Source organism: Lepisma saccharinum, chromosome 16 (assembly GCF_977018435.1).
Source record: "Lepisma saccharinum chromosome 16, izLepSacc3.1, whole genome shotgun sequence".
NCBI lineage: Eukaryota > Metazoa > Arthropoda > Insecta > Zygentoma > Lepismatidae > Lepisma > Lepisma saccharinum.
Window position 1 is genome coordinate 53,552,585 of NC_139244.1, and position 14,951 is coordinate 53,567,535.

Genomic DNA, 14,951 nt, shown 5'->3' on the forward strand with positions numbered 1-14,951 from the left:
CTAACTGTATGGTTAGACACGTTGTTCGTCTTGGCGTTAATGCAGCGTCAGAACTTACGTAATCAAGCTTCCGTGTAGGTGAGCCCTTACGAACATGTTTCGTGTACTTACTAGTGAGGTACAAAAATATATTATTTTTTTAAAAGTTGTTCCATATTTGGCAAATGAATGAATGTAGATCTTGATGACAGCCTAGCTGGGTAGTCACTTAGCACAGGCCGATCTGCTGGCTTGAGAAAATGGCCGTCTCACTTAACGCACGTACGTCAAACACCTACTCGGTCAAGCGGCATATTTCGTCGTTTGACGTCAGGTTAAATATTTTCGTTGTTACGCTAAATGTAGTGTATTTATGCTAAGACATTTAAACCTAACACGTCTAACCTAACCACGAAAGCATTCCGTGCTTACGTCAGAAGATGAATTGAGGCTCTTGACCGAGAAGGTGTTTGACTTGCGTGCAATGAGTCATGCCCGTGAAAGTAAATGTAGCAATCCACGAGCATCGGAATTTATAGATCTCTGGCAACAGTTATGATTCGATCGTCAGCCAGAGCTCACCCATCATAGGCTATAACAGTGTATGAGAGAATGTGAAGAGAGGGCTTGCAATTTTAATCAATGCAACTTTTAAAATATCTTCCAAGTATCAACCGCAACATGTTTATTTTGAATGTTTTGTTAGGGTATGTTATAATTGTCTCGTATTAAATCGCCTTACTGTTTCCGGGCCAGTTCCTGTAAATATTAGGCTGTTAGATAAGTCTAAACGTTTAATTTTAAGCAGTTGTTGTGATCCGAACATCAATGACTTACATCTAGACTTTGGACATCCGATTTTAAAAAGAGTTTTTTACATTACCAAAATCAATGTTTAATTGACGTCATGAAATTCTTGCAAAACACATTTTCAATCTCCGGAAACATAGACTAAACTGATATTTGAAAATATCAGAGTAATTTAAAATACCCAAAACTACATCTTCAAAGGCTTGACCGATTTTTACTTAAATGCAATATCGTAACGATCTGTAGAATGTTTGAAAGTAAAGTACAAAGAACTCGAAATCCCAGACATTTAGCCATCAACTTTCCAGACAGGAAATAGTTAGAAACATCTAAGGAATGTCTTGTCAGACATTGCCTAGGTTCCTTGAGCTTCTTTGATCGCCATCGTTGTAAACAGGTATAAACAATCACAATCATGGAAGAGACAGGTAACTGAGTCGGCATTATTGAGTAAATTCGATTGGGATAAATGTCTGGGAGGACGGGGTCAGTGGCCAGTCAGTCGCGGTCAGTTTTAGAGCGAAGATTGAGAGGAGAGTTACGAGCATTAGATGGAGAGAGGAAGAAGTACGATTGGAGGGAGAACGCTTTAATGCGAGTCATACTCTTTGTACAGTCACGACCATAACCATCCTTCGCAGAACTTCAGCTGCCATGCAGAAACAGGTATACCATTTTCCTTTAGCCAAGCTGATTCAGTCTTTGGAGGTTTAAAACTCAGATGTTGTGTACTTGCCATTCACATATGTGTAGTTAGTACCTCTCGCACCTACCGTCAAGCCTACCATGAATAGCGAGTTGCTCAATAGGCGAGGGTGAATGATCAGTGGGCTACATCAACCCAGTTCGATCCCACATCCCGAAGGGTATGATACGTGGTTGAAATGGTGGTTTGATGTATCCCACTGATCAACTGTCCAAAGTTAGCGGTCCCTATATGAAATTCTGATAAAAACTTCTAACGTTAACAATTACTCGTATCGTGGTCAGACCCTTTTTGACTCCTATGGCGAAAGTTATTATTAGAAACTTTAAACTTGAGTGATTCCCTAAACCTACTAAGATTCTCGTTTCTTATTCTACGAAAATGCCAGCAGAACTTCAGGTAATAGGATGATAGAGCAAACCTGTTTTTCGTTTGTTATGGTGAAAATTGTCAAATGCAATACCAGATCAGCTGTCCATGGTAATAAGCAGCTCTTGGAATATCAGCGTCAAACCTCCGTATTCCTGTAGCATTTAAGATTAGAAAAAATCAAAATTGTGATTTTGGGTGAAACGAAATGTACTGATTCTCTATTCACAATTTGTAGGCCTCCTCGATAGCGCAGTGGTAGTGTCGTCACCTTGTAATCAAGAGGTCCCGGTTCGATACCCGGTGGAGGCATATAGTGGTTCGGATCCCACTTTAAAACTGTAGGTCCAGTCCCGATTAGCGTCGCTGTGCATATAGTGAACTTAAAACACCAAATCGATCAATCATTCAATCTATTCACAATTTGCAAGTTTTCTGCAATCTACATCTTGGACCTCAGGAGCCTATGAAGCAACGCCGCGCATAGTTGTAGTGAAGGGGAGAAAGCGAGTGAACAAAAGCAGTATGCGCCAATGCAAATGACTTGTAGCTGTGGTCGCGTTACCCTGTCCCTTTCCTTCTCACGCGCTCATTGATCGATCCCTCTCGAACCACTATTTGTGCAGAGGACTGGATTTCGTGCACTTCTTACATAGACAGCTGGACTGGGACAGTTTGATCACATCCAAAACAATAAATACATTCATATTATAAAATAATATTTATTATTTATATTATGGATAGATATACACTCAAAATACCTAAACTATATGTGCAAATATGCACTAAAAAGATGCAAATAAAAATGCATTTTAGTAAAACACCTACCTTCTTTCAATATGCTACTTCAGTTACCGCAAGAAACCTTACATGTAAACATATATTTGTTCCTTTTTCAGCTAATACTATTTAGCATATAATAATTGAAGGGCTCGGGTGTAAATCATGATAAGTGACATTTTGGTCATTTTTGAGTTCCAAATTAAAATGTGCCATCCTTCAATTTTCAATTTTCGAGTGAAATTTCCATGTCATACAATTTGCATTGGACTCAGTGAGGCTTTCTGATATTGGTAAACAGAACACGAAAACAATTTATCTACAGTATAGCTTATTATAACCTTTTTTCTTAATGAACTCAGAAATGACCAAAATGTCACTTACCTTGTTTTACACCCGAGTCCTTCAAATGTAAAAGATGCAGTCCTGAATTCTTCCACACACTCTTGTTTATGTCACATTGCTGTTTTGTAAATAAGGGAAAAATTACATTATTTACAGATCATGATTCACTTCATAACAGCATGGCATCTCAAATTTTCAATCTTGAAACTCCTGTTTTCGGCAAGATTATATGTGTACTCAGTCAGAATAAACTCGCTCTACCTCACAAGATATAACTGGATAATATTTTAAAGCAAGAGTAGCTAATATTGAAGGTCTCTATAGGTTGTATATTTAATTGTATTGTTGTCGTTTCGTTGACTGTTTCCACGAGGATTACGAAAGAAGTTTTACCTCTGATTGTTCTGTAAAATAAGGGGGTGTAACGGGTGACTCTTCCACGTAGCTCACCCAATTGTCAACCTCACTTCCACATAGTACATCTAATTGTCAACCTCACTTCCACGTAGTACATCTAATTGTCAACCTCACTTCCTCGTAGTACATCTAATTGTCAACCTCACTTCCATGTAGTACATCTAATTGTCAACCTCACTTCCATTTAGTACATCTAATTCTCAACCTCACTTCCACCTAGCTCACCCAATTGTCAACCTCACTTCCACGAAGTACATCTGATTGTCAACCTCACTTCCACGTACTACATCTAATTGTCAACCTAACTTCCACGTAGTACATCTAATTGTCAACTTCACTTCCACGTAGTACTTCTAATTGTCAACCTCACTCCCACATTGTACATCTAATTGTCAACCTCACTTCCACGTAGTACATCTAATTGTCAACCTCACTCCCACGTAGTACATCTAATTGTCAACCTCAGCTCCATAAAGTACATCTATTTGTCAACCTCACTTCCATTTAGTACATCTAATTGTCAACCTCACTTCCACACAGCTCACCCAATTGTCAACCTCACTTCCACGAAGTTCATCTAATTGTCAACCTCACTTCCACGTAGTAAATCTAATTGTCAACCTCACTTCCACGTAGTACATCCAATTGTCAACCTCACTTCCACGTAGTACATCTAATTGTCAACCTCACTTCCACGTAGTACTTCTAATTGTCAACCTCACTCCCACATTGTACATCTAATTGTCAACCTCACTTCCACGTAGAACATCTAATTGTCAACCTCACTTCCACGTAGTACATCTAATTGTCAACCTCACTTCCACGTAGTACATCTAATTGTCAACCTCACTTCCACGTAGAACATCCTCAGTTCCATATAGTACATCTATTTGTCAACCTCACTTCCATTTAGTACATCTAATTGTCAACCTCACTTCCACATAGCTCACCCAATTGTCAACCTCACTTCCACGAAGTACATCTAATTGTCAACCTCACTTCCACGTAGTACATCTAATTGTCAACTTCACTTCCACGTAGTACATCTAATTGTCAACCTCACTTCCACGTAGTACATCTAATTGTCAACCTCACTTCCACGTAGTACTTCTAATTGTCAACCTCACTCCCACATTGTACATCTAATTGTCAACCTCACTTCCACGTAGAACATCTAATTGTCAACCTCACTCCCACGTAGTACATCTAATTGTCAACCTCAGTTCCATATAGTACATCTATTTGTCAACCTCACTTGCATGTAGTACATCTAATTGTCAACCTCACTTCCACGAAGTACATCTGATTGTCAACCTCACTTCCACATACTACATCTAATTGTCAACCTCACTCCCACATTATACATCTAATTGTCAACCTCACTTCCATGTAGTACATCTAATTGTCAATCTCACTTCCATGTAGTACACCCTGGACTGCATTTTGCAGACTAACGATGCTGTGGCATCTGGATCCATGGCCAGTACAATCTTGTGTGGGGCTTGTGTTGTGTGCCGTCCATTTGTGTTTGTGATTGTCCCTTCACTTTTCATCCTTATCCTCGCATTAGCCAAAAGTGGCAGAAAGCGAAGTAAAATAAATTAATTCAATAAATCAATCATGTCGAATAAAGTGGAACATAAAAAGTAGTGACTAAAGAAAATAGAAATTTCATTTATTAACAAGAGAATACGCTCAATGCTCATACGTACAATACAATCTTTGTAGTGGTTTTTGGCTCTAAAATATGCAAGACGTTTATATTTATGATTCAAATATGCACTTGCATATGCAGTATGCATTTATCAATAAAACGTGAGCCTCCCCGATGGTGGAATGGTAGCGTCGTCGCCTTGTAATCAAGGGGACCCGGGTTCGATACCCAGTGGGGGCACATAGTGGTTCGGATCGCACTATAAACTGTAGGCCCAGTTCCGATTAGCCTATCTGTGCATAAAGTGTACTTAAAACACCTATTCAATCCAAAACTCAAACCAAATCAATAAAACGTTAAAAATTTGCAATATGCAAAATTCATAAAAAGCATGACTCTATTTATCATGACCAGTCATGGGCATCCGCAGTATTTTTTTCCAAGGAGGGAAATGGAGGCATATTTCTCCCCAGAATAGTGATACGCCCTATAAAACACGGCTTCAGTCTGAAATTATCATGTTTCTTCAACGCCCTTATAATAATTAACATAAATTACTGTTACTGAAATGAAATTATGTGGGAAATATACACTTTTTAGTCCGACATTCATTTTCCAGGGGTGCGCATGCCCCCCCCCCCTTGCCCCCTTCCGGACGTCCATGCTGCCAGTATGGTAAAGAGATTGGCATCAAATTGCATATTTTGCTGGTTAAGGATGTGAGAAACTTTTTAAAGGTTCGCAAGTGGAATCTTTTTTGTTCCTGAAATGTACGCATATGGTCTGTTTATGACGACCACCAAAATGATTCATTTTGTTGGGGTCCCAACTTAAAGCACATCACACGCATATATTTTACAAAACTTCCGTGCATTAATTGTGGTTTGTAACTACTGCCTAAGACCATGAACTTAATACGTCACCTTTTCCCACACGAACAGCATTTGCTTCGCATTTCAACAGAAACGTATTATCAGTGAGTTGTACGGGAATTGGAGAACAATGCCTCATCGTGGGAAAGTTTTCGAGAGTCCTTGGTAGTTTTCCTAAATTGCTCACACTCGCCCTGACCTTGTGGAGATCTTTCTGGTACCCCTTGGCAACGAAGGGCTGATATTTTTCTCAGGAGAAATTGGTGAGACATTGTTACACAACCTGGTGATTCTTCTATGGTGAACACGAGGAACTGTCAAGTTGAGGGTCCCCTTGAGTCTCTGATGGTTGGGGAGGTTTCTTTCTAAGTGCACTTTGTAAGGTGATGACTTAATCTATATGACTTATAATAGTCCCGTCTAATTCGCTGCATTTTTTGACACTATGTGTAGTGCAGGTACATCCCAGTGTGAGGCTGGTGCAAGGAAATGACGTTCAACCACACACAGAAACTAAATGCATCATATCGATTGATGCACCAGAATGCATCGATTGATGCACTAAAGTGTGTTTTATGCCTTTTTCAAAGAATCAGATTCACCTTTGATGCATTTGCGTGCATTTGTGTATGTTGTGAAAGAAACACCAAAGTGGATCATTTGATTCAAGTGAGGATTTATTTCAGTTCAGATGCACTTCAATGCAACAGATGATGTTCCTTGATGCACCTTCCTGCATCTTTTTGGATGATGCACCTAAACGTTTTCAGAGTTTATGTAGCTCAGACGGAATGTTTAAGTGCATCATCAAAAAAGTATGCATTCTGGTTCATCAAAACGCAACAAGGTGCATCAAAACGCATCAACTGATGAATTGAAGTGCATCTCGACTGAAATAAATCCTCACTTGAATCAAATGATGCACTTTGGTGTTTCTTTCACGACATACAAACATGCACCCAAATGCATCAACTGTGAATCTGATTCTCTGAAGAAGCAATAAAACACACTTTAGTGCATCCATCGATGCATTCTGGTGCATCAATCGATATGATGCATTTTGTTCTCTGAGTGCAAGTAGACGGATAGCGGCGTTCAAGTTCAAGAGATTCAACAAATGCCTGTCTGCTGCTTTAAATGTTCATTTAATTTGTCAGCAAGCACCACGTGAACATACACCACACACTTTACCGCTCCAGAACGTGGTGAAAACGGCGCAGACGCCAAATACACTACTTGACACCAAATCAACGAAGTAGACGAGTCGGTGTTGCATCGTGGACTAGACGGAACCATTGAAAAATGCCGCCTCACCTAGTAGATCTATTCTTGTTACAAGCCGATATAGTTAAAGAGCTAGAACGCTTTCATTAACTCCAGCAACGTGCAAAGTTGATAACTGTTTTCCTTCGGGTACTGCTTTAAAGGCAACTTACAAAAAAATACTGGTTGGTGCGCGAGATACAGTCAGCAAGATGGCGCCGAGATGAATCCGCTCCATTTCATTTATATGGCGGTAACATTTCACCTATTATAAATAGAAAATAATTTTGTTTTTCCCAACGGCCTAAAAATATTATTGAAAATGCGCTACGATTTATTGTTAGTAATGCGTTAAACTTTACAAATAGTCTTACAGCTGTGGTGCTCACATGCGTAGGATGTTTCCTTTGGCTTTATTGAGGGATGTGGGAGACCGTTTCGGACTGAGAGGAAATTGTCATCGCTGTGAAACGTGAGATGTCCCGGCTCTCACCTGATGAGGTGGACGGTATTCAACGCCTTACACATCGTTGGCAGCGTGTTGTGGACGCTCTTGGGACTACTTTAAAGGTTCATAGCTGGCTTTGTTTTAACCTCTTAAGTTTTTATACTCACAATGTAGCCTTGTAACTATACGCGCATGTAGAAGTAAAGGTAAAGTGCTCCCCTGTGCTTTGCCCCACGCCATGAAAGCGTATGGGGGTGTAGAGTTAGGGCCCCACACTTTCTTGATCTCGGTCAAGATGAGGTGATGAGCACCACGCCTCTGGCTGCTTTTACCCCCAAGAGTTTCCTCCAGGTACCCCCTTTGTACGACTCTGGTTGGGCGCCGGAGCCGCTTGAACAGGTGGAAGAAATCCCGGTTCTCCCCCGCCGGGGATCGAAGCCGGGTCTCTCGCATGGTAGTAAGACAACGCGAGACGTTATTTTTTTAGTTATGTTTATTATAGTTAAGAAATAGTATACTATCTGTTTTCAATTCCATCTTCTTTTAGGGGGATAAAAAAATCCCTCCCAGGGATGCAAATAATTTTCTTTTGCCGGGGTTAAATACGTGCATGTAGAGCGATTTTTCTTTTTTTGACATTTCCTTACCAAACCCTGGTACACATGACCTGGCTTGTTCATACATAGTTCAATTCCATAAAGTGTCCTCTTCCATTTCTATATTTCTTTTTTTCCCTGTCCTTCATTCTCGTGACATGGAAAATAGTTGTGACACTAGCTGTTTATTATAACCGTAGAGGTGATTTTTGTGTTTTCTTGACAATGTATCCAAAAGATGGTTAACTGATGTTATTGATGAAACGATACGGTGTTTATGGGTGAAAAGGTACACCGATCTTCTTGTTAAAAAGGAAGTGATGGGCCAATTATGGGTGAACCCGTGCACGGTGAACAGAACTATCAGCTAAGGCTCCCGTTCGATCATCGTGACTAGCTAGAGGCGCTGCAACTTAACAGTGCAATATAGGCATACAATTTCACCTGAGCTGCACTCTGCAAAGCTGATAGTTTTAACCCATTTGGTACCTGCCTGGTTATACTTCAATCAGTGTTTGTCATGTTCATCCAATATAGTATCACGCATTGTGCGAATTAAGCGTTTTGCTTTGAGGGAGGTGGCCATTCAGTGGCGTATTTATGATTTTATTTGGGGTTTAAGCAAATTTGTGTGTATGTTACCAGCCAGTAAATTAAACTATTACCTTGCGGTTCTAAGTACCGTAGAGCTTTGGATCTAACCTAGGTTATTAAATTTTATGATAACATTACATGCAATATAGAAACACATACTTTACATTCTTAGAAAACCCAAAACAAAAAGAGCTACCGAACTAGTAAGACCGAAAACATGATCCAATTTCTACTGCCAAGTTCAAACTTAACGTTCATCTAATCTACCTACGAGTTCCTTGTGAACACTTTAACGCATGTAAAATATCAGCACTATGCCATGAAAACTTATGTGGGAAACAGCCTTATGTTGTCTTGACTTGGTGAGGTTGATCCGTTGAAAAATGGTGTTCTTGATTGATTTGTTGTTTTAAGTTCACTTTATGCACAGTAAGGCTAATCGGGACTGGACCTATAGTTTAAAGTGGGATCCGAACCAGGGTTGTTAAAGGTGAAGGAATTTTTAATAAATTCAATTCCGATCCAGCAGAGAAAATCAGCAAGCGTAAATGGGTTCTGGACCGTAAAGAACCTTTTTATCTGTAAAGTATTTCAATTCGGTCCACGAACCTTTTTGCCAGATAAATTTAAATACGGTCCAGGAACCTTTTCTTGGTGATCAATTTAAATTCTGTCCAGGAACGTTTTTAATGATACAATACGAACTTGGACCGAATATAAATTGTGCGAGGGAAAAAAGGTTCCGGTTCCTGGACCTTTAACAACCCTGATCCGAACCACTATATACTTCCACCGGTTATCGAACCCAGGACCCCTTGATTACAAGGCGACGACGCTACCACTGTGCCATCGGGGAGGCAAGAATAGAATAGAATAGAATGGTCTTTATTTAAGCAGGCGTGTTTCGGCCTCATGGGCCGTTCTTACAACCAACCCTTGTCAAAGATACAATAAATGAATAAAAACAAAAAGAAAGAAAAAAACATAATGATCATGATAATACAATAAAGATAATATAAAGATTATACAATGATAAAATAATACATTGAATAGATTAGTATATGTACCGTTGAGTAAAGATAAGTAATAAGTCTTAGGTAGTTCAATGTGTGTGCGGGGGAGGGGGGTTAGGTATGCATTATATGATGTATAAGTGCAGGTGCAATTGTTAACATATGAAGGTTAATGAAGTTGTTGGGACAATAGTAAGTTCTTCAGATTTTTCTTAAAACTTTGATGGCAAATAATGTTAGTCAATGGTGCAGGCAGTTTGTTCCATTCCCTGATCCCTGTAACAATGATGGACTTGTTATATGTGGCGGTTTTATGTTTGGGGATTTTTAGATTGTGCTTCTTGCGGATATTATGTTCGGCTGATGTTCTACGAGAACAGATCTTATCGGATAAGTATTTTGGGGAGCCACTCTTAAGTATTTTGTGCATCAAGGTGAGTGTTAAGTATTTTCTTCTATTGTTAATGTTTAGCCAAGAAAGTTTCTTTAAATAGGGGGATACATGTTCCTTTCTGTTTAGGTTAAATATGAAACGTATACAACAATTCTGAATTTTTTGAAGTTTATAGTTTAAGCCCTGGGGGCTGCCTACTTTTCTGCACGCAAATGTTTAGTGGCTGGATCATTAATGGATATTAATTATTTTTCAGTTGTCTTGGTTACATAGTTAAGAAATGGTTCACATCTGCTTTCAATTCAATTTTCTATGATAGGGATAAAAACATCCCTGGCAAGGATAAAAATAATTTTCTTTTTCCGGTGTTGTTGTTTTTTTATAGGGGGAAAATCCCCGTCACCCCCTCCCGTTAATTCGCACACTGGTCTCACGTAACAGTGTATGAATAAATGTATTGAATCGCATTTATAAAGATAAAGTGCTGTGTTTCGAAGGAATTGTAAGGATATAATTTTCAGATAAGGTATAGCCCTAACACTCCAAACATGGAAAGATGACAAGGGTCGATATGTAAGGAAGAATAAATTTATCTTGTGAAAATCTTGAACAATGTCAGGTTTAACTCTACAATAACTATAATTTGCAAGAGATTGTTGCGTGGATTATGTGAAGTTGCTTGAGAAACCTTAGCAAATTAGTGTATTCCCACGCTGTCTCGGAAAGTCTGAGAGGGATATCATTAACAGAAGTCAAGGTTCACATCTACTTCTCCACGTCTGTAGTACATAATGTTTTCCCTTTCCTGACGACGCAACAATAGCTTGTCATTTGCACTGCACCGCGAACAGGACTTGGAAATATTTACAGTTCCTCGTCAAGGGAGGATAAGAGCATGAAGGCAATCCACGAGTGGTCTTGGGACTATGTGTTAACCACCTGCTTGCTCGTACTAACATTCGGGCATTGGCAATGAAAAGACCATAACCTCTTGAAGGTTCAATGCTCATGTGGAGTTATGTTTAAACACGAATGACGTATCGTGATTGGAGATGTGGAAGTATGTCAGTCTCACAGGGAATTCCTTGAATTCCGGGAATTTTTGGCTCAGGGATTTATGCGTGAATTCTGCGTCAATTTTTGTCCGTAGATGTGAAAAATTGAAACCTTTATAATCCAAATCCCATTGAATTTATACATATTTTTAAATGCCCTGAGGCAAATACGAGGGTCACTATTTATATTTTGAGCCTAACAATGAAAAAACAGGAATTTGGTATTGAAAACTGCTTTATTGTTTTTCGAAGTATTCTCCTTTATGGTCAATACACTTTTGCATTCGTTCGAACCATTTGTCAAAGCAGTTTTTCCAATCTTCTTGAGACACCTCCATAATATGGTTTTTGAACGCATCAACGGCGTCTTCCGCCGACGAAAATCGTTGTCCACGCAATTTATTCTTGACATTCGGGAACAAGAAGAAGTCATTGGGTGCCAAATCAGGACTGTACGGCGGATGACCCATCAATTCGATTTTTTGACTGTTCATAAAGTCGGTTGTTAGACGAGATGTGTGACAGCTGGCATTGTCTTGATGAAGAATGATCCGACGGCGTTTGTTTGTTTTCCGTATTTGACCGAAGACCTCTGGCAAACAAATTGTTGTGTACCATTCAGAGTTGACCGTTCTACGTTCCTCTAAAGGCACAGTTTCCACATGAATAGTTTTCCCGAAAAAAATAGGCGACCATTTGTTTCGATGTGCTTCGAGCGCAAACAACTTTTGTTGGATTGGGTTCATCTTGAAACACTCATACAGTCGACTGCTGTTTACGTTCCGGCTCATGTGCATATATCAATGATTCGTCACATGTTACAATCTTATATACGTCTTTTGAAGCACCACGATTGTATTTATTGAGCATTTGTTTGCACCAATTGACGCGAGCGTCTTTTTGAGTTTTTGTCAAATTGTGTGGGATCCAACGAGAACATACCTTTCTCACAGCTAAATGATCATCTAATATTTTATATATGCTGGTGGAACTAATGCCTATGGTTGCCTCAATCTCACAGTATGTCACATGACGATCCTGCAGTATTAGGTTTTGCACAGCATCAATGTTTGCTTGAACAACAACTGATTTTGGACGACCTTCGCGAATCTCGTCGGTGAGCGAATGGCGGCCACGATTAAATTCGTTATACTAGCGTTTCACAGTGGCAAAGGATGGGGCTTCATCGCCAAATGTGGAAGTAAGTTGATCAATGCACTCTTGTCTTGATAATCCACGTCGAAAATCGTAAAAAATCATCGCACGAAAATGTTCACGACTTAATTCCATTTTATTGTTGTCGCGCAATCTCCAAGGCAACATAAACAACACAAATGAAGCTATTGACAAAACATTTGAAGTACGTTATGGTCAATAATGCCAGACGATTCCGTGCAAACGTCAAATCGCGCCTAATTTCAATCAGTGTTGCCAAGACTCAAAATATAAATAGTGACCCTCGTATTTCACAGTTAGCTTTCATTTTTATCGAGAAAGGAGAAAAGAGCTGTGTGGAAAATAAAACAGAATTCTCTCAATTCGTATACTTTGTTACTGTCCTTTGCAAAACAATCTGACAAACGTTAGGCTATTGCAAGATAAGATATCTCGAAGTTGATTAGGTAAATTTGAGTGTGAAATTCTTGTAAAATTAACAATTATTCATAGGAGCCTCCCCGATGGCGCAGTGGTAGCGTCCCCGCCTTGTTATCAAGGGTTCCCGGGTCAGATACTAGGTGGAGTCACATAGTTGTTCGGATTGCACTTTAAACTGTAGGTCCACTCCCGATTAGCCTTACTGTGCATAAGGTAGGACTTGAAACACCAACTCAGTCAATCAAAAACAAGTTTTCGTAGATGAGCATATCCCGTAATAACATTTGTGACTTGCGTTTGTAGATGTATTTCAAGTCTAAGTATGAGAAATGGCAAATGTCAACTCCTTGATTTTTTGGAAAGTTTGCCTTGAAAACCAGGAACTATACTTCAATTTTTCATGGTCCTGGAGTGGCCACCTTGTCTTTCCATTCTTAAATACAGTGAGATACATTCCCGGGAATGTCTGGAGAAAACGAAAGAAAACAAGTCTCTGCTCAAGTTGTGACTGGAGAGGGCACAGCTAATGAACGCGTGAGAGGAGAAGTGAGTGTACGAAGAGGAAAACGAGGCTGCAGCTACCAGCCGTTTTCCACAGCCCACACTCGGCCCACTCGCTTGCTTCACTTCTCTGTCGTTAGGCGCGGTCTTGCTCCACAGATTCCTGAAACAGAGTATTCAGAATATTCGGCAAATGTTTATTTTTGGAATCACCGCGTAGTCAAATGGTTAGCGCTCTTCTCTTTAGTGTTAGAGGTCCCAGGTTCGATTCTCGGTAGAAGTTCCCCAAATTTCATGTTGATTCAGCATTGCAAGAACAAGAGAAGAAGAAGTAAAACAGGCTCTGGTAACGAAAGCCAGAAAACAGCGGCGATGGGACTCGATGCACTGAAAATGAGTTATCCAATGAAAAAGCCGGTTGATAGGACCTGGTCCTAATAGGGCTGTTGCACCGTGCGTTTTAGTTTCTTTCTTTATTTTTGTGAAACGATTTAACATTTCAGTGCGGAAAGGAAATTTCCTGAAATTCAGTAGACTTTCCAACTCGATTAACTGCCTACATTATATTCATGAATCGATATAATAAATTTCATCAACAAAAACTGCGCGGTCAGTGTTGTGTCAGGAAATTTTAGAGGGAAATATGGAAATATAGTTCACTCTCTGTTAGGAGCCTGATTATTTTTTTACTATTTTTTAAAAATAAAACTGATGTTTCTTAGGGATAAAAACGACAGAGGCTCCTTTAAAATAGACACAAGATCTAACGAACTCCCTTGTCCCTTGGAAAGTTTAGATAAATTAGAATTTTTGGTAGTGAAACTTTTCGCCTAATTTCAAGTTTCATAAATATGCTGCTCATTGGATATCTTATTTGTGTTCTTGAAGTTTCTGAAACGTTTTATTTTTAAAAAATCTCATTTTAAATTGTTACATGAGTTTTTCGAGACCGAGATGTGAACGAAACTGGAGTTAGGGGAATTCCGGATGGCGTTCTGGGAACCCTGTCGCCTTGTAATTAATCGGTCCCGGGTTTGATGGCTGGTAGAGGCACTATGGTTCAGATCCTCTATAAATTGTAGGCCCTGTCCTGATTAGCATACTGGAGCATAAAATGATTATCAGATAATTTCTTAAGACTGATACGCACGTAATATTTTGTCCTCCGTCTTGCATGATCATGCCAGACGGATCAAACAATACGTGTGGACGGCAAGTTGGATGTCTTGCATGAGCTTACTAAGGTTTGACGACCGCTCGAAAGACGGATGAACTGGAGCTTTGTTTTCAAGCAGAACGGAAGACAAGTCGTTGCATGCAGACTCACATCCGTCTGATCGGTCGGTCAAACTTCGCGTCTTGTTGACGTTGGACGAGTAATATATTGTTTCCAATTTCCGTAGAAACTAGCGTTAATAATTCACAGTAGGTGTCCGTATATATACGGAAATAATTATGCAAATCCTCATGTTGCTGACGTAATTCACGGAGCAAATAAAAATGTGAGAAATACTCTCGAGAACACATTGAGCGATGCGCATTTTTTTTTTTCAATCTCG

At 39.6% G+C, this 14,951-nt stretch overlaps 1 protein-coding gene across 1 annotated transcript in view; it reads left to right on the forward strand.

Moving 5' to 3' along the window:
• hgo (homogentisate 1,2-dioxygenase) overlaps nt 1-14,951 on the forward strand; it is a 206,567-nt gene that overhangs the window by 64,207 nt on the left and 127,409 nt on the right. The gene's annotated exons all lie outside the window — the stretch shown is intronic.